General features: G+C 36.3%; 1 long non-coding RNA gene across 1 annotated transcript; it reads left to right on the top strand.

Moving 5' to 3' along the window:
• Nucleotides 1-11,481: 11,481 nt before the first annotated feature.
• On the top strand, nt 11,482-20,368 carry LOC106149231. The gene is made up of 3 exons (XR_001235276.1): nt 11,482-11,520; nt 17,321-17,517; nt 20,236-20,368. It is a non-coding gene; the product is annotated as an uncharacterized LOC106149231 (long non-coding RNA).
• Nucleotides 20,369-21,039: the final 671 nt, after the last annotated feature.

Genomic DNA, 21,039 nt, shown 5'->3' with positions numbered 1-21,039 from the left:
TCCTGTTATTTGGAGGATTGTTTTCCATCCTTTGACCTTCAGTGTATGAATTTCCTTTTGAGTTAAATGTGTTTATTGTATACAACATACTGTTGGATTTTGTTTCTTGAATTGCTCTGCCAGTGATTTTGATTGGTGAATTGAGGCTATTTACATTAATGGCTATAACTGAAATGTGTTGGCTTATCTTTGTCATGTTATTTACTTGTTGTTGGGTTCCTACTTTTACTCTCTATTTAATTGGTTGCTCTATTTGTTGGTTCCTTTCTATTGTTGTTCTTGAACTTGTGTGCATTTTTATCTCTGTTTAGAATATCTTTTAGTATTCTTTGTAGGGTTGGCTTGGCACTTGTGAAGTTCTTCAGTTGTTTTTTGTTTTTGTTTTTTTTCTGGTTCCAGGAATTGAACCCACAACCTTGTGCTTGCCAGGCAGGCGCTGTGCCACTGAGCTAAATCCCCAGCCCCTCTTCAGTTGTTTTTTATCATGTAAATATTTTATTTATACATTAAATTTGATATTGGGCTCTTCAAGATTTTATATCTTGAAGAATGGTTTTGTAGGCTACATCAATGTGGTTTGGAACTTGTTTTGTTTTACAATGTGGAATACTTCACTCTAAGCTCTTCTTGATTTGATGGTTTGTGTTGAGAACTCTTACATGATTCTGATGGGCTTTCCTTTATAGGTAATCTATTTATTTTCTCTAATGGCTTTTAATATTCTGTTCTTTTACTGGATATCTGGGATCTTGATTATTATATATCTGGATAAAGTTTTATTTTGGTTATGGCTAGTTGGGGTTCTATATGCCTCACTTACCTATATGTCAGATTCTTTTTCCATGCTTGGGATATTTTCTGCTATTACTTCTACAAATATTCCTTTTATGTCATTTGTGTTGACTCCTGTTGTTTTGTTGACACCTACTAATCTTACATTGCTTCTCTTTGCACCATGTTTCAGTTGTTGAAAATGATATTTCATGGTTCTTTGTTATTATTAAACCACCTTTTCTTTCACAATTGTTGGCTGCAATGCTATCTTCAAGATCTGAAAGTCTATCTTAAGCTTCTTTCAAGCTGTTTTGCCAGCTTTTGATGGAAGTTTTGATTTCCTGGATATCTCTTTGAATCTGTTTCATGTATTCTAGTTCTTTTGTGTATTGTTCATTTAATGTGTCCATCATTTTCCCGTGGTCATCTATTTTTTTATATATGTCTTCTTTAGATGTGTTGAGCAGTTCCTTCATTATTGATGTCATTTCTTTTTCTTTTTTTAACATGGGAGATTATTTGTGATCTGATTTCTTCTATGCCCTGATGAAGTCGTTTCTTTACTTCAGTTGCAATCATTTCAGAGATGTCAGGTGTGTGACTTCCAAGTTGTCTTATGTCAATGTCTCCTGGACTTGTCTTGTGTGGGGTTGAGTTTTGAGATTGCATTTTGCTTCTACATCTTATCATTTTTGATGTCAGAGGGAAAGCGTTGAACCGCACCCTTCCCAGGTAGCTCGCTGAAGGTCTCTAGGGACCCTAGTTTTCCTGGGCATCAGACTTATCCCAAGATGGTAAAGGGCAGCAGACCACTGGGTCTGGGATCCCCAGGCAGTTGGTGGGGTACACAGCTCATACCACAACTGCAATGGTGGGGGAATGCTGGCCTTTCGGTACCAGGGTCTCCAAGCCACTGATGGAAAGTATGTGGGCTTCACCTGTGAGCCCAAAGATTGCTGGACAGGGGCTGCTGCTCTGGGGCCAGCAGGCAGCTTGTCAAGGTAGGGCAGGCCTCACCAGCCAACCAAGATGTCTACAGAGCATGGGCCACCTCATCAGCATCTGCAGGCAGCCGGTCAGGAGGGCGTGGGCATCATCCACCAACCAAGATGTCCACAGAGCTTCAGCTGCTCCTCTCCATTCCACAGTCCTCAAGCACATGTCTGGGTCTCACCCTTCAACTGAGAGTTCCACAGAGCTCTGGCTGCCCCGTGCCACTTCCCCATCCACCAATAATGTATTTTTGTCAATGCAATTCCTTAGTGAAAGAAAGTTAATATAAAAATTTAATTGAAAAACCAAAATGAATTATTTATAATTGACACATCTTCATGGCCAGAAAATACAAAAAATTGAAAAAAATCATGAAAATATGTGAGAAAAATTCAGCAATTTTGTCAGCCATTGATAGAAAATGTATATGAAAAGTTGATATAATTTCATATACCAAAAACAACCGGTTACATAATAATTTTTAAATCTTTTTCTAAATATCTAAGAGGCTATAAAATGTCTAGAAATAAAAATAACAAATGTTCAATATACTTCAGGCAAATTAATAAAACAAAATCAAAAGGCATGATAAAAGACCTATTATAGTATAAGAAATATAATGCTGAATGTGATAACTCAAATTTTGGAGATAAAAACTTTCCTCAAGGTAAGTGATATATTTAACATATGTCAAAAAAAAGTAAAATCTCAGCAGTTGAGCATTGTTACTTATACACATAATCCCAGCACTCTGGAAGACTGAAGCAAGAGTACTGTTTAAGTTTAAGCCTAAGTTGGGCAACCTAGTGACTTAGTGAGATGCTGTCTCAAAAATTATAAAAATAAGTATGACTTGGAAATACAGTAAATCCCCGGAGTTTAGTCTCAAGTTCCACAAAAAAGCATGGTTTTTTATGAGACTTACCAAGCTGTTTATTTATTTATTTATTTATTTATTTATTTATTTATTTATTTATTTTGGTTTTTTGGTTTTTCTCCGGTACCGGGAACCGAACTCACGATCTTGCGCTTGCCAGGCAGACGCTTTGCCACTGAGCTAAATCCCCAGCCCCCCAAGCTGTTTAAAAAGCATGTAAAGGAATAAAGAGTAAACAATTTCAAAATTTAAGAACAAATAGGAACTAGTCCATCAGAATTCAAAATAGGTTGATAAATATAAAAATTGAGGATTAAGAATAGTGTTAGTCAATGAGACATTTGTGAATTTAAAAACGTAAAAACAATCATGGGAGTGTGGCATAAGCAGAGCTTTGGCTACAATGGAAGGTAGTTTTGGTAGAAGTGCTAGGCATCTAGAAAAAGATGCAGCCCTCTAACTGATGCAAAAATAAATGGTTCTACATATGGAGAATGATAAATTAGATGAATACCTCATATCATATGCTGAAATAAATTCCAGATGGATTATAGACCTATCTGTGTAAAGCAAAACATTAAAGCATTTACAAGAAATAGCGGAGACTATCTTCATGACATCAGTACAAATATGTATGTTTTTGTTATAGTACAGTGCCAACCAAATTATTTCTATAAAGTTAAAAGAAGATTCACAGTCTGAGGAAGATATGCTTGTGATACATATAACTCATCAAATTTTGGTACTCATTCTTCTTCTAGAGACACTTGTAGCATGTTGAACAGGAGAGCCATATGGATGGTAAGAGCACTGGCTGAAATGGTGAAAAAACTGAAGTTTGGTAATAATATGTATACACACATACACACACATATCTACGAACATATATACACATGCAAATGTATATAAACACATTAGACACACACATATGTGTATGCCTGTGCATATATATATGGAGTGAAACCATAATGTGGAATACCATACTAAATTAAATAGTATGGTTTATAAATACCACACTAAATTAGCTAGTCTAATGTTCATTATGAGATGATATCAAGTACATAGTAAAAAGTAATGGATCTATGGAGAGAGAGTAGATTTCTATTGTATGCACAATGTTCTACTTTTAGAAATATTGGATATAAAATTATATGCTAAGACTTAATGTCTCAGTAAGGCATATATGACTTTAGTTATGTTTTAAGCTGTATTCTATTATCATTACTAATTTCCAAAACATCAAAGTGCATTTTGAGAGACGTATTTTAACCTAATACCTCTATTAAATTCAATAGTTTCCACTTTAATCAATTATATATGTGTTTAGTCTGTATATATTTTATTTGAAAGGATAAAATCACATATGAAGTATTGTCTCTAACTCAACTGTACACCATCATAAAATATAAGTACAATAAGAGAAGAACATAAGTGATGGCAATGTAAATTTCAAACAATTTGTGACCTCAGGGGAATCTTAAACATCATAGAATTTGTATAGAACAAGTAAATGTAGTACAAAGAATTCAAATAAGACAAGTTACCAAACTTGATGGTTCCAGAGCCTGTCGAAGAGTGCATGAAGGCAGGCATGGTGGCACGCACTTGTAATTTTTGGGGATGTAAGGACAGGCTCAGTGTGAAGGTCCTGGGTTTAATCCCCAGTATCATACACACCCATGCATGTGCACATACACACACACACATGCACACACACACACGTATGCATACATACACAAAGAGTAAACATGATATTGAATCTAAATGGAACATATTCTATTTTTGAGGGCAAAATGAAAGGTAACAATGAATTTAGAAGATAATATTACATTATGACAGGCCTTGAAAAACAAAGACTAGTAGTTGAAGTGTACACATTTCCTAAATGAAACAAATTTTATAATTTGATGTTAGTTTGCTGATCACCGGATGAACTTGTCTATTTATTTTCTGGAGCGGGTGAATCTCGCTATCAATTTAGTGTTTTCCTCTCTAGCTGCTTCAGTGGCAAATGTGGATGACTCTGGTGCCTCCACACTTTAATGATGTAAGTCCTGCCCCAAACTCTGTTCTCTAAGCCTGTTTACCCTAAGAAATATAGCATGTAGCATATTAGATGTTGGATAAATTTCCTGATTGAAGGAACTGAAGATCATTTCAAAAGAGTAGAATGCAGAAATGATGGAATCACAGATTATGCTTTATTTGCTCTTCTTTCTTTTGCTCTGGGCTTTCATGAGCGCATTTCTGATGTAGATACTTGTGTTGGTTTGGGGCTTATTTTTGCAAGGGGAACAATATAATACAGAACACATACTTTATATGATTATTTATAATAGTTACCCAAAGAACAGTATACAAAAGAGTGCAGGAAATCTGTCCACACACTAAGACCAAGGAATCCAGCTGAGGGACTGGGTCCCACAACACTATCCTACATGAATCCAGCTGAATACCCAGAGCTCATAACAATGCCTCCCATGAATCCAACTTGAGGCCCAGAGCCCATGGCAACATCTCATGGAGGCCTGTTTCACAGATCTGCTGGGAAGGCCCAAAGGTCAATGGTGGAATCTACAAAGTCTGTGCCAGCGGGATGAAGGACTGTGCTAGCAGGTTGAGGGATGTGCACTGGAGACAGGAAGTGATGCTCAGAAGAACCAGAGCTCCCCCAAAAGGTACCACAGCCATTCTCGGCAACAGTGAGGTCCCGAGCTCCTCTGATGATCAGGATGGCTGAGTTCCCATCAAGGAAGCCAACGCAGCAAGCTTTTCCAGGAGGCCGGCAGTGCACCATCTTCGTTTCTGGAATCAGGAAGTGATGCTCAAAGTGAGGACCAGAGCTCCTCCAAAGTGAACCAAAGCCATTCTCAGTGCCAGCGAGGTCCCGAGCTCCTCGGAGGATGAAAACAGCCAAGTTCATCAGGAAAGCCAGCTCCCCATAGCTTCTATCAGATCCCAACAGCCTCTGTCAGCCCCGAACAGCCTCTCTCAGCTCCCAACAGCCTGCCTCTTCTTCTCCAGGTCTGCCTCTTATGCTGCTGGCAACAGTCCTCAGGTTGGCCTGCCACACCCAGCACCACGCTAGTTCAGTTCAGCTGGGGGTTATAAGCTGACCACCAGTATCAATCCACTGCAATACTCCCCAGATTTTATGATAGTCTCCCACATAGATATATATTTTGCAAGTACTTTTGCCAATCTGTAGCTAAATCTTTAATGTTTTTACATTTCCTTTTGAAAGACAGATATTTGATTTTGTTGAAGTTTAATATATTAATTTTTGTGTTTGTGGCTCATGATCATTTGGTTCTAAAAGGTCTTTGCCTAACTCAAGGTACAAAAATATTTTTTTATGTTCTTACTAAGCTTCTACTCATTTTGTTATAACTTTACATCTTTTTTTTTTCTGGTATTGGGAGTATAACTCATGACCTTGCACTTGCCAGGCAGGCACTATGCCACTGAGCCCTAGATCTTTTTCTTCCAAGGAAATTTTGTGCATGATGTGAAATATAATAAAATTTCATTTCTTTTTTAATATGCTGAAGGAATTGTGTCCTATTTGTAAGAAAAGTTCTTACAATTCAGCAAGAAGAAAAATATTCCTTTAAATTATATGATGAATTACAGAAAAGGTTATATGGATACAGAATACAGTCAGAAAAATGTGCTTAACACCAATAGTTGTGAAAGAAATGCAATTTAAAGTTATAATGAGATTACAAACTTGTAAGAATGCTTAAAGTTTGAGATATTGGCAATTTCAACTATTAGTGAAAATGCAGAGCAACTGAAAATTACCTATATTATTGTGGTAATGCAATAACAGAATTTTGGAAAAATCTAGTAGTTTTTAACAAAGAGAATTATACACTGAGCATATAAACCAACAGTCTACTTCTAGGTATTTATACAAGAGAAATAACAATATATGTTTACATAAAGACATACAAAAATTGTTCTGATGATTCTATCCACTATCGGCCCAAACTGGGAAAAGAATTAACTACTTATGTAAAACCATATCAATAAATTACTAAAGTATATCTGTTAGTAATATATATATATATGCATATATCTAGGTATATGTGTCTTTTTTACATTAGAACTGAATAACTTCGCATATAAATTTCACATTTCATCTTCAAAAGAAAGTGCTAGATGCTTTGCATCTGAAGTTTCACTGTCTAGTTTGGGACATGAATTCAGGTACTATCCATACCAAGACATGCATTTTATTACATTCTTCAGTCTATTTTCTTATTTTAATAAATGTCTTCTCTCATATCTCAACAAGGTCCACAGTGATTTTTCATCTCTTAATATTTCTTCATTCCCCTACGTTGAATAGGGCAGGCTTATATGACAATAGGATATGTGGAAATGATTTTGTGTGTACTTAAGACCAAGTCATAAAAGATATTGCTACTTGTATTTTACTCTTACCGAGATGACTAGTTCTGCAGAAGCCACCTGCTACGTCGTAAGGACACTAAGCAATCTACAGCAGTCTATGTGGTAAGAAACAGGCTTTCCGCCAATGGGCTGCACAAGCTCTCCAAGCATGTCATGTGAGAAAAACAGCTCAGAAGCAGACCTTCCATTTCCATTCCCACCTTCCAGTAACTTCAGCCCATGTATCTGCATTTCATAGATGTTAATCCCGAGCCACTCAGTTCCGCTACTCCAGAGTTCTTCATCCATAGCTACTGTGTAAGACAGTTTTTCTTATTCAAATTACTAACTTTTGTTAAACTCAGCAATATAGTAAAAGTAACAGGTATATCAAGAAGACTAATAAACCAGCTTGAACTGGGTTTCCACTGTTGGATGGCAGAACAGTTTGTAATTTAGAAGAAAAATAACTACAATAAGTTGAAATACTTCAAATATGTCTATAGTCATAATGACAGTGACCCTGCCTGTCCCCCTCAAAATCTTAAAGTTACACTAATTTTTCTCAGGATCCCAGATGACTGTTTAATCATATTGGGTAAACACAAGAAAGAAATTCAGGTATTTATATAACTTTGTAAAATTGGCTACACATGAGGCAAGCAAATTGTTTGTGATTGGGGTTGTTCCTCAATGGGGTAGTGAGTGTCAGAGGAAGCCTAGCGCAACTTAACACTTAACATTTGTCCTAATGAGGACACCCTGCCCTGTGGGGTCAGTGAGGACAAATGGAGTGCAGTAATGAGACACATCAATATTTCCCAGCCACAGAAGGATCAGTGAAAACCTAGTGGGAGACAAATCTGCCACTTTTGACCATCATTAAAGAGTTAAGCTCTCCCTCGGTTGTCAGTGGAGGTCAGGTTGGGACCTAGATTTCTGTCCCTAGTTGGCAGTAACAAGGTAGGTCCCTTGAGCGGAGACATCAATTTTAAATAAGATCCAGACTCATATAATTCTCCAAGTTTGCAGGTTTCAATTGAAAACTATGCATCATACCAGGAACCAAGACCTAGGAAGATCCCAAGCTAAATCATTACAACAAGTCAATAGGTATCAACACTAAGATAACAGAGATTTTATAAATATCTGACAAAGATTTTAAAATAACCAACATGGATATGTTCAATAAACAGTTACAAATTTGCTGGAACAAAATAAGAATTTAAAATTCACAAAATACATAGAAAACTTAAAAGAGAAGATATAAATTTAAAAAACAAGCAGATTTTAAAAAAATTTTTTTTTGGCTTTTTTAAGACAGGCTGGTCTTAAACTCACTTCATAGCCCAGGCTGGCCTTCAACTCACAATGATCCTCCAACCTCAGCCTCCAGATTGCTGGGACAGTGGATATTTTAGAACTGAAAGATATAAAAACTGAAAAGTGCAATAGAACAAATATAGTAATGAAAAAGTACATAAGGAAGAGCTGGAATATTCTAAATATGGCAAATACATAATTTTATAGATTTGGGAAGTTTAGCAAACTTCAAAGAAGAAAAACCCAAAGAAACGTACACCAAACTGCATCTTACTCAAGCTTTTGAAAACTAAAAACAAAGAAACAATCTTCAAAAGAACGAGATACAAAAAGTATCATAGTTACGAGGGAAAGGTAATGTAAATGATAGTGAATTTCTTAACAGAAACAGTAAACTGTACTAGGAACTGGTACACTAATTTTTAAGTGCTGAAAGACAGCAACAATCGAACAAGTATCAAACATACCCTTTAAGAATATAGCAAAAATCAAGGTATTCTCAGATAGATATAAATTGGGAGTGTTTGTCATAAATAGGTATGGCCAAAAGTATTTGAAGGATTTTGCAGTTGATTCCAGTAAATATTTAATTAAAAACTAGTATGTACTAGATAGTAAGTGCACGGAGGTAAATATGACATATCTCTGCCTGCAAGGAACCCATGATTCATTGGAAGATATATATGTGAAGCACAAAAGTACTGCATAATTAATGTGGTAATGAAATAATCTATAAGGAACCAACTTTAGGATGGAATCATAAGAACTATAGTTACTGATTAGCACTGCAAGTGACATTATCACTAATCACCATGAAAATTCTGTTAGTGTGTTTCTTTTGCCTGTTACATATCAGGAAACTGAAGACTAAAGAGAAGTTGTTAAGGCATATTGTAAAAGAATGAGTGTGATTAACGTCATCGTCACACGCTGGCTGAATTTGCTTATAATTTCATTAACTGTGGATGATCCTTCAAAACAACATTATAAAAATAATGAAAGAAGGGCAATATGTATGTGATGAGCTGTGATAAAACTATGTCTTTTAAAATGTCTTGACTTTCAGCGGGCGCTCTTTGGTTATGTTGATCCACTGTGTCAGCTCCACAAATTGTAAGCTAAATAAAACTTTCCTTCCTTCATTTTTGGTGTTGGGTATTTGGTCTCAGCATGGAGAAAAAAGTAACCAGGACAGAATTTAGTATCAGAGCAGTGGGGTCCTTGCTGTGACTGTACTGGACCATGTGATTCAAGAGCCTTTGGAAATGGCTTGTGGGAAGTGTTTGGAAAGGTTTAGAGATGTTGCTTGAAAGAGTAGAGCTGGAACACCTTCGGCTGTTCTGTCTGGGAGAGCCTGGTCAGAGCTCAGAGGACCAGAAGGCTGATAGAAATCCTGCTGATAAAGTCTGGGTCTGGGAGGTTTCTGCTGGGAAGAAGACTGCATTGGGTGCTGGACTCCTATGATGTATGTTATGGCTTGGCAGAAAGTTTGTCTGCATTTTGCTCGTGTCCAGAGACTTTGCCTCATACTGAGTTTAAGGATGGCAGACTGATTAATCTGGCAAAAGAAATTTCAAGCCAGTTGAATATTGAGGCAGTGCCGTGGCTATTGTTGGGGGCTTTTAGCCAGATTTATGTTGAGAATCAAGAGCAAAGAGCCTAGCAGGATGATTTAAAATGTTGTGAGTTTGGCCAGAAAGGAAGCTCCAGTAAAGTGTGGATTACAAAAATATAGCTGAGGAGTTCTTCACATCTGAGAAGGAATGGGAAAATACAAGAGATGGCCTGAGAGCATCAGAAACAGCAGCAAGTCTCCACCCTTTGCAGCCTCAAAACTGCAAAGGTGAAAGACTTTGCTTTGAGGAGAAAGCCCCAGAGCTCCATGTTCCAGAATGGTGATGGCATAGACAGTTTGTTCCTCGAATCAGGTTCAGAATACCCAGCGATCCAAGCACTCAACCCCTACGGCCAAGAGAGAGGAAAGCCTGGCTACTGGTCCAGCTGGTAGCAGACCTTGGCATCATCCACGTGGCCCTGGCTTTAGGTGCATGGAGAATGCAAGAATTCTGAGGTTAAAGAGGCTTCCACCCAGATTTCAGAAGAAGGCCTGGGGGGCCAGGCAGTGTGCTGCTGAGAGGGCAGTGTGAAACTGTGATTGTGAAGCAAAAGGTGCAGCAGAGACCTCAGAAGTTTGGAAAAGCCAGGAACGTGCAATATCTGAGGAAAGTTGCAAGGAAGGAGCAAAGTGGGCCCAAGAGAAAAGCTGTGGGAAATGTAGCCCCTGGAAGTGCCATTGCCATGGACTCATGCTAGACCTTTGGAGCTCACAACATGCCATAGACTACTTCAGATGATGGACGTAGAACTACAGGACATAACATTAGCCCAGCTGGATTTTGGACTTGCTTTGGTCCCAATGCTCTGTGTCCCCCTGTTTGTACCTTTTGAAATGGTAATGTTTATTTTGTGCCATTGAATGTTGGAAGTGTTTAACTTTTCATTTGTACAGGGACTTGCAAGTAAGAGTTTGCTTTACATCTCAGAGGAGACTTGGGACTTGGACTTTTCAGCAATTCTGAAACTGTTAGGACTTTGGCAACTCTTGCAGATGGACTAGATGTCTTTTGCATAAAGGAATGTGCATGAGTCTTTCGGGGTTGAAATATTATGGTTCTAATGTAATACAATGTCTTTGTATCTGGAAACTGGTTTAAAGAAATGTGTCTGGTTGCCAAGTTGACAAGGGGTGTATTATCATGGTTGATACATTGTGTCAACTTGGGGAGTGTAGAGGTTTGGCTAAGTGACTCAGCAATTCTACATCCTGGAATGAAAAGGACCCTGCTCTGTTGTTCATTGTGTCAATGTGAGAAGTTTAGAAGCTTAAATGAGTGACTGCTCAGGCAGCCAGGGTGCTTACTTTGTATCCATCCTGCGCCTGTGCAGGAGGAGGGCCTGGAGATTATGTGAGTGCTGCACGCCCCTGGGTGGGGGTAGCCTGCTTACAATATAAGGGAGCGAAAGAGGCTGCTTGCCTCCACTCTTCCCTTTTGCTCTTGTTGTTTTGCTGTTTTCTGCAGCCGTGAACTGTTGCCTCTGCCGTGTGCCACTCTGCCTTGGAACCAGTCCAGTATGGACTGAAACCTCCACAAACTGTGAGTTAAATAAACCTTTTCTTCCTTAATTTTGGGTGTCAGGTATCTTGTCTCAGCCACAAGAGAAAAGTAACCCAGACACAAGGTTGTGATCAATGCCATAGTCAAATGCTGGCTGAATTTGCTTACAATTTTATTAACTGTAGGTGATCCTTCAAAACAACTTTACAAAAATAATGAAACAAGGGCAACAGGTATGTGATAAGCCCCAATAAAACTATCTCTTTCAAAATGTCTTGACTTTCATTGAGTGCTGTTTGGTTATGGAGAGAAAAGTAGAGCATAAGCCCCACATCTGTTTACAGACACTTCTAGGTGGGATGGAGAGAGACAACATAAACTGGTGAGCTGAATGCTTTGGAATCACAGCTAACCCTGCATGCTACATTTGCAAAAATGTAGGCTGAAACTGTGTAGCAACTAGCAAGATAACAGCTCACAACTAATTTTTATTGTATTAATTTATCTGAAATAACCCAATCACTTGTTGTTTGCAGAAAACAGTCTTGTTATAAATTATATTGATTTTACCTTCTTTTGGCTTGAATTACTTCTTGGGTTCTTTGTGCAAATACGCTGTCCTATTTCTGGGCTTCGTACCATGTTATTTAAACTTCTCCCTGACTCCTAACACAATCATATGTTAAAATTTCGTTCAGAGCTTTTTAATTCAGCTATATCCATGGAGATTTTATGTTTAGTTGTTCTATCAATTTTATAAGTGGATTTCTGGATATGTATGTTTTATTTTCAGTTTTGTCAGGTTTTGCCTTATATACTTAATAGTTCTACTAATTGGTACATGCACAGAATCACTACATCTTTTTTAGTTTCTGGTTTATTAGTATACTTTCATGATACATAATAAATATACTCATCTTGGGGAAAGCAGTCATGTCATTTCTGGATAGAAGCATTGCTTTAGAGATCAAGTACTTACAATTATATTATGAAGTCCTACACTTAGAAAGTTGATTATGCTATTCTCTTTCCTGACACAATGAGGTAAGGAAATAGTTTTTTATTTTGCTAAAACAGAGACAGAAAATATTCTTATAAGTTTAGTTTCTTCATGGACTCTGAGCATTGCGAGTTGAAAAAATATGATCTAAAGCAGATTTTTCTTCACTGTAGTTATTTTTAATAGCTCAGAAGGCACAGTGCCAATTAACTTCCATGACCTGAGTGAAAGAGAGCATAGCTTACATTCAACTGCTAGAACAATTCAGTGGACAATGATAAATTTCAAGCATTTGGATAATCATACAAGGAAAAATAGAAGATGCAAAAAAGAAAACTCATTCATTAGTTTTTCCTTGAGTTTCTTACCAATGCCTGGTCTGCAGTGCTAAGACGTGATATCTTAGCCTTTGAAAACAGCTAGAATTCAGATACCTGTGGTCTGAACCATAGGTGAGAAGGAAAAAAAGATAAACTTAGGATAATACATGCACTGGGAATGAGGTATAGGTGAGAGTAAATTGAAAGGTAAGAAATGGAGAAAAAAAGAAATGGAGTAACATGAAGTACAAGAAAGGTAAGAAAGGAAGTAAAAATGTACAAGACATGGAAGATGAATAAATAATGAAATTATTAGAAATGTAAGGACTGCTCTTGAGGAAAGATTTTCCAGCACATAGTGGCTATTGATTTTTCTTTCGGATGTAATAATTTTGAGCTATTACATGAAATCTATAATTCCAATACTGAACACTTGCTTCCCAAATGCTAAAGTTTGTAGCTTTGTTCTCAATATGATTAAGAAGTATTTCCATCCCTGTTTATACTATGTACATGTTAACTTTGGCACACACACAGAAAAGTAAAAGAAAAATATTTTTTCATAAAATTATTACCATTTTTTCAAATTTTCTTATCAATCTGAATTTAAGATAATTTTGAAGAAACGCACCCAATGAAATTTAGACAAACATAAAAACAAATATAAGGTTATTAAATTGGATAATCACACCAAATTTTACGTTTCTGATATACTTATTTTTATCAAAGTGTCCAAGGTTATTAAATGGAGAAAAAGACAGACTTTTCTGTAAAGGGTGCTGTGACAACTAGAGATCCAATGCAGATTTTATCCTAACTATATGATAGGCTTCAAGATAAGAGCTAAAACCTATTAAGCATCTAAAAAGAAGCACAGGGTAATTTTTTATGACTTAGAGTTCATAATTTCTAAGATATGATGGAAAATATGATACACTGAAGAAATAATTGTTGAATCGAACTTAGTAAAAGTTAAAAATTGATATTTCAAAAAGATAATATTAAAGAAATGAAAATCAAGTCATACATTGAGATAAAATTTACAATTCAGATATGAGAAATATATTCTAATTATACAAAAATAAATAACTCACTAAAAATGAGAAAGATTTTGAAATATGTATTTTATCAAAAATATATGATTGACCCCAACATATGATTGACCCCAACAATGTTCAGACAATGTTCAACAATGTTCAAAAATATATGATTGACCCCAACAATGTTCAGAAGAGGGCAAACTATAGAGGCAGAAAAGGCTTAGTAGGTTAACTATGGCTTGGAGCAGAAAAAAAATACTGACTCTAAATAAACATGAGGGATCTTCCGAGGGCAATGGAAATGTTCTAAAACTCGATTTGGCTAGCCAGTTGTGGTGGCACACACCTGTAATTCCAGCACTCAGGAGGCTGAGGCAGGAGTATCTTTAGAAGTCGAAGGCCAGCCTAGGATACAAAGTGAGCTCAAGGCCAGCCTGATTGCATAGTGAGAATCTGTTTGAAAAAGACAAAAAACAAACAAACAAACAAAATAAAATTGAATTTGCTGATTTTACACAATTATGTATATTTATTAATCATTGTTAAATTGAAAATAAGTAAGTTTTATGTGTGTAAATTATATTTCAACAAAATAATTGAACAAATTTTACATTAGCAGAGCATTATCACTGAATTCAGTATAAAGCAGTATGTTATTTTACATAATGACTTTGTGATTGTTTCATATCAGGAATGTGCATGATTTAAATAAATTATATCTCTGTATTCTTGAAGTTTACATCTGAATATGACTCTATATTCCAAAAAAATCACACGTAAGAAAACTTTGGGTTTTTAAAATCTATGTGTGTTTTTAGCTTGAGTTTTGTTTCTGTTTGTTTGTTTTTGTTTTTGTTTGTTTGTTTTTTTTTGGTACCAGGAATCGAACTCATGACGTTGTGCTTGCCAGGCAGATGCTGTGCCACTGAGCTAAATCCCCAGCCCCTTAGTTTTGTTTCTGTTCAAGAACTATATATTGGTGGCCTGCCAAGCAGGTATAGATTTGGAATGATTTGAAAACTGCATAAGAAGCCCAAGTTAATTCATGGAAATAACAGAAATAAATCCATATGTATTTTAAAAATTTAATTGCCACAATTATATTCCATTGGACATAAATTTTATGTATTTTATATATCATCAAAGTAATTCACAAGTACATAGAAGTGAACATTGTAATTCCTGGAGGCTAGTGAAAAAAATCTGCTTACATATCCAGGAAATACTACATAAAATTTTACAAAAATTTATATTTCTGCAAGAGATTTGATAGTTTCTTGTAAAATGCTTAAATGTATTTAAAGAAATACATTTTTCTTAATAGATTTATTACTATGCATTTGGTGTTTTATACTTTAGCAGAAGGACACCAATAAAAGTCTAATGGAAGACACCAAGAAAAATCAGATGCATACTACATGGAGACATCCAAGTTCATGGACAATTGACTCTTTATCTTCGGCATTTTCCTCTTTTTCTCTTTGGAGGACGGTGCTCTGTGGGACAGGTGACTAGGCAAGATCTGGTTCTCCTGTCCCCTAGGCTCATACTTCCAGTTTAGTACTTGGCATATTCAAGATGGTTATCTATATACACCTTGGAGATAGGAATCATATTTTACTCACATTTTATATTTATTGAAATATCAAAGCCCTGAACTATCCAGAACCTTGTGGAGTTGTTTCTTAGTGCCTCAGTTACTTTTCTTGTTATTGAGACAAAATATCCAACACTCTCAAGTTAAAAGAGAAAAGGTATATTCAGCTCACAGACTGTATTCACTCCATACTTGGTTGATGCTAAGGTAGGGTGGCATGGCAAAGGGGCATCATAGAGGAGAAACAATCCATGGTGTGGCAGGCCAGGCAGAAAGCTGTGAGCAGCAAACAATAGCAGCAGCAGAAGCAGCAGCAAGAAACAAGGCAGAAGCTTCTCCCTTCTATCACTTCCAAACTGCCTGCCTTTTGGACAGTGCTACTCACACCCAGGGTGGGCCTTCCCGTTGTCCACCCAGAACTATACTTAACCAGTCGGAGACTGATTTAGTAAGCACACACCTTAATCCCAGCACCCTGAAACTTAATCCCAGCATTACACAACATAGAATCAGCTGCCTTTACAAAGCCCCACCTGAGGACACAGGAGGCTTTATGGGGACATCTAGAAGAGTGCATATGGCCTGTCTGCTGGAGATCCAAAGACCCAGTCGAAGGCCAAGAGCTCAGTGTAGTCTTTGTGTGAGTCTGTCAGGAGGCAAAGAGTCTGCAGAGGAAAGCTGAAGAGTCTGTGCTGGAAGCCAGGAGATGACATCCAAGGAAAAGACCATTCAGGCTACCAGACACCCGAGGATGGGTCTTCTGTCTTCAGTAAATCTCCTCAGCCACACTCAGAACTATTCTGATCCAACTTAGTTGGGCATTTCTTACTCAAGCTGACACAATCAGTTAACTATCACACTTGGGATGAAAGGTTTTAACAACCAGTATGTACCCTCAGAGGAGTAATTTCCTCCTTTGCTCATCTGACCTCTAGGACAGCCTACCGTTTGACTTAGCAGGCTGAAAAATAAGTGGATCTCTTTACATGTTATACTTATGTACAAATAATTGAATGTGCTTTCAGATCTACAAGGAATTTTTTTTTTTTAATTTGGCAAACACACACAATGCATTAGGGAATGAACACCATAGAGAGATATTTATGTGTGTTTCTGATTTTCTTTATTGTTATTTTTTAAAAATCTTCAACTAACAAAGCAATTATTTAAGCAAAGTAAGTGCTCTTTAGCAACCTATCTTCATCACTAAGTAGCATATTATTTAACAGAGGTCATAAAGTTACACAAGGGCAGTAACCCTGAAGGACAGTACTAGTTCAAAGCAAGCACAGTCCCATCATCATTATCATTATTAAACTAAATCTATTAGTGTAGTGAGCTCTTGCACAAACAACTTAAAGACTCAGCTAAGGAGTTCATAAACATATGTATGCATGTGGCAGTATAGCTCACAATAAGTAAATGATAGAAGCAACCTATATGCCCATCAACAGACGAATAAATAAGGAAATATGCTGTATGTACACAATGGAGTACACCTCAATCACAAAGGGCAGTTTTGAGTCCTTTGGGGGACAGTGGATGGTACTTAGGACCATAATGTTAAGTACGATAGTTAGTCACAGAAGATTAAATATTGCATGGTATCTCTAATATGCAGGGCCAAAAAGAGAAACAGTGTGATGGTTAACTGGTGTATCAACTTGAGTAAGAAAACCCCAGCTGACTGGCTTAACATAGTTCTGAGTGTATCAGGATTGTTGAATTACTAAAGACAGAAGACCCGTCCTGGGTATGAGTGTCACCAGCTATTAGGGTTGTAGCCCAAATGGAATAAAATGGGAAAAATGAAGGAAGTCTCACTTTTTTTGGAGGAATTTGCCATTATCCAATGTTTGCCATTTCCTTTGGCTTTCTCCAGGCTTTCCACATAGACTGGTCAGCCCTGAAGTTCAGACTATTCAGCCTTCCGGTGTAGACACTTCAGCCTCCTGATGTAGATGTCAAGGGTCTTCTGCAGTGAGCTCCATGTCTTTCAACTTTGACTGGATTGTTGGGCTCTCCAGTGTGTAGATGGCCCTTCTGTACCGTCCTGCACCTTACACTTTGGGGACCATGGTAAGCCTACCTTGTAAATCATATATACATAAAAGTATATATACATTTTTCCATGAATCTTCACACTCTTCTTAGTCTAATTGCATTGGACAGTTTTCCGCTATTTCCTTCAACCATTCCCATAACAAGAATGATTTTTATCTCTCTGTGGTACCATACAAATACCATTCAATGTGTGGACAAGTTTTGCCAGTGCCTTCTACACAAGGCACTTGGGCTTATTATTCATTGCAGCATAGCCAGATGCACACAGTGGGAACAGGGATATGTATCAGTAGGAGTAGTGAGTGGCCTGATAACAGGATTGTGCCTGTGTTAGGCAGTTTGAGAGGCTTCAAGGAATCAGAGCCGCCCAGTCCTTATAACTTACGTTCATTTCATCTGTTCCACCATGTTTACTAAGCCCTTAAGAACTTTGCTGGATACAAATGTTGAGGTAAGGCAATTTTCTCTTATTCCCTACCTCAGAGAAGGTGTCTTTGCTATTGCATAACTATAAAAGGTTTGTTTAATTCTTGTAGGTATTGATGTCCTTTTTCACAGTGTTTTTTTTTCTTCTTTTTTAAATTGCTACGTTTTAGATGTACATAGTGACCAGGTTCATTATAGGGAACTTGTACCAGTCCGTGATCTATCTTGCTGCTTCCTTTTTCCCATTCCCCTCCCCCCGCTTCAACCCTTCTTCCCCTCCTTATTTACAAAAGTTTGTTTCTGTTCTTTTTCTTGTCCTGTTCTTCCTTTCCCCCTTCCTCCTCCTCCCTTGTTCAAATGAGAGGTGGAGCTTTTTCACAGTATTTGCCATGGATTTTAATAGTTGGCTGTAAATTTTACTAAATGTATCTTAATTAATTGGATAATCATAAAATCTGTTAATGAGGTGACTTACAATACATCAAAATAATTATGGTTTGCCGCGATTTATTATATCATTAAAACCAAGTTTGATTGAAAATGTACATTTCATCTAAATTTTCAAAGGTATTAGTTTAGAATGGTTTACTGTGTCTTATAATTTTACTGTACTGAATGTAGCACTTACATTAATGCCCACCGTTTTATTCCTAGTATTCTTTTGGTGCCTTCTTTTTCTTTTCTCTCAGTCTTACCAGTAGTTTGTGAAGCTTTTAAACTGGTTCACTATCTCCACTTTTATTTTCTTCCTGATTTATGAGATCATGTTATTATCTTCATAATTTCATTCATGTTCTTTTATTTTATTTTGTTCCACTTTAACTTCTTCAGAATCTTAATTGTAAAATTTTCTTTGCTTTAAATTCTGTAATTCTATAAGTCTGAATAACAGTGTTCTACTTTTATTTCATTCAAATATTAACTACTTCCCATGAATTGCATAAAGTGGTTTGTTAATTAATAGATGTTAAATTGATAAGAATAGATACCACACTTGATCTTAGTCAAAAGGTTGAGAAGTGAAACTAATTAATAATGAATGCATATTTAATACATGTTTAATAGTTAATCATTTAATAAGATTGGTTGGCAAATTCATTATTTTATAGCTTGCAGTTTAAGTCTCAATGAAATTAGATCACCTACCAAACAATTTCTAAGTTTTGGAATTATTAGTTATGACAAAATGTTTAAATTGCCCATTACAACAAATGTAATACATTGTTCACCAAAGCTATTTTGAAAGCCTATTTTTAGAATCTGATTCATTAGTTCTTACAATTCTGATTTTCTCTTAGCTATGAAACTCTATCACATTTTTATTTGCACTGTATGAAATATTGATCTGCAAGAATAATAGACTTGATCTAATTAAACTAAGAAAGAAAAATAGTAGTCCAAAACTGTTGTGTGTAGAAATATTGGAAAAAGTACTAGAAAAATCAGCTTTCTTTTTTTCACTTTCTAGTAAATCACTTGTTTTTTTCAAAATTTATATTCTAGTTCTGTATTATAGTAATTACACCTTCACCTAATTTCCTACTTTACTAATTTGGGAAATTACTTGGTCTTTTTTCTTTTGCACTTGGTTTGTACTCCCTTCCAATTTATAAATAATCTTAGCTTATTTGCTAAAGATAATTTCAATATATTTTAATATATGTGTAAATAAATGTTTAAAATATATCAGATAGCTAATAATTTTGTGCATAATTGAATCATATATTATTGTTCTCAATCTATTGACAATATTGCTAAGAAGTTGAAAACATGCATACCTCTCACATGATATAAAATTGGTATAATAGCCTTGGATCGAATATAGATACAAGTATCCTTTGAATTCAGATCCTCAAAACTTCAACATCATTAGCCAATCCAGGGCATTTTGACACTGAATAAATTTTCATTTAAATAAAATTACATTATGTTAAATATACTTTCTTAAACAGTAAATATATGTTATTTTGGTAAACTTCAAAACTTTGAGCACTTAAAACTAAAATTGTTTCTTTAAAGAAATTACATGAAATAAAACTCTTATTTTATTTGTATTTTTCTTCTCTTTAAATAAAAAGTATCTTTGCAAAAAACAAAATAATTATTCCGGCTATATAATCACACTCTAGTTCCTATCTGTCTCATAATTTATTGCAAGTTTTCTCCAGAAGTGTTTCCATTTGCCTTATTATTCTAAATTCCTTTTAAATTTTGTTATACTTCAATTATAAAAGCTGTTGAATACTTTTAATATTTGATCTATTTTAATATGTTTAACTGAAAGTAAAACCTTCTCTGCATTTCTAGCATTAATGACAAATGCCGATTGAAACCTGCTAGTGGAGCTTATCTTCACTGAAATTTGCATTTACATGATGTCCTAACCAAAAGTAACAGCTTCTTAATCTTAGGACAGCTATGCAGACTTCCAGCAGCAGAATAATATCGCAATTATGGTAAGGAAAAACACTGAAAAACTTCTTTAAACAATAAAATTAAACACAGTGAAATATCCCAAGCAAATATATCTATACCACTCGATATTATTCAATGCAAAGAGGCAAGTATCTGTACTTTAAAAGATCATTACAGTAATGATAGAAGCAGCCACATTTTCACATTTTTATCAGAGCTCTGCTCCCATCTATTGAGGACACTATGCCCATCCGATTCCTCTGAGATGAAAGACACTGTGCTTTCCCTGCTCAGGGTGCAGAAGCCTGCAGCTATTAGCCAGGTCAGGGATCATCGTTCCAGTGTGTCCCATTTCTCTTTGAAGAGGCCTGAATCCGACGTTTGATCAACAAAGGCACATATGGGCCCAGCACCTGAGGTCACTCGTGGTTCCAGGGCTCCCTGTGCAGTCAGTAGAGCAATCAAGGGACCTGACTTACAGCTTGACTTCCGCCTAACTCTACCTCCTGCCTCTCCTTCCCATTCATAGATTCTGATCACCAAGACACTCCTTAAAAGACACACTAGTTCAGATAGCTATCCCAAGCATCCAACTTGAGACATCACCCATCTACACTTACATAGCAACAGAAAAATCAATGCATGTGTGTACGGCTCTCTGTGAATTGGTGTATTCTGGCAGGAAGAAAACCTAGG

Source organism: Chinchilla lanigera, unplaced genomic scaffold, assembly GCF_000276665.1.
Source record: "Chinchilla lanigera isolate Chin_1 unplaced genomic scaffold, ChiLan1.0 scaffold00039, whole genome shotgun sequence".
NCBI lineage: Eukaryota > Metazoa > Chordata > Mammalia > Rodentia > Chinchillidae > Chinchilla > Chinchilla lanigera.
Note: the sequence above shows the minus strand (reverse complement) of the source record. Positions and strands in the feature narration are given on the sequence as shown.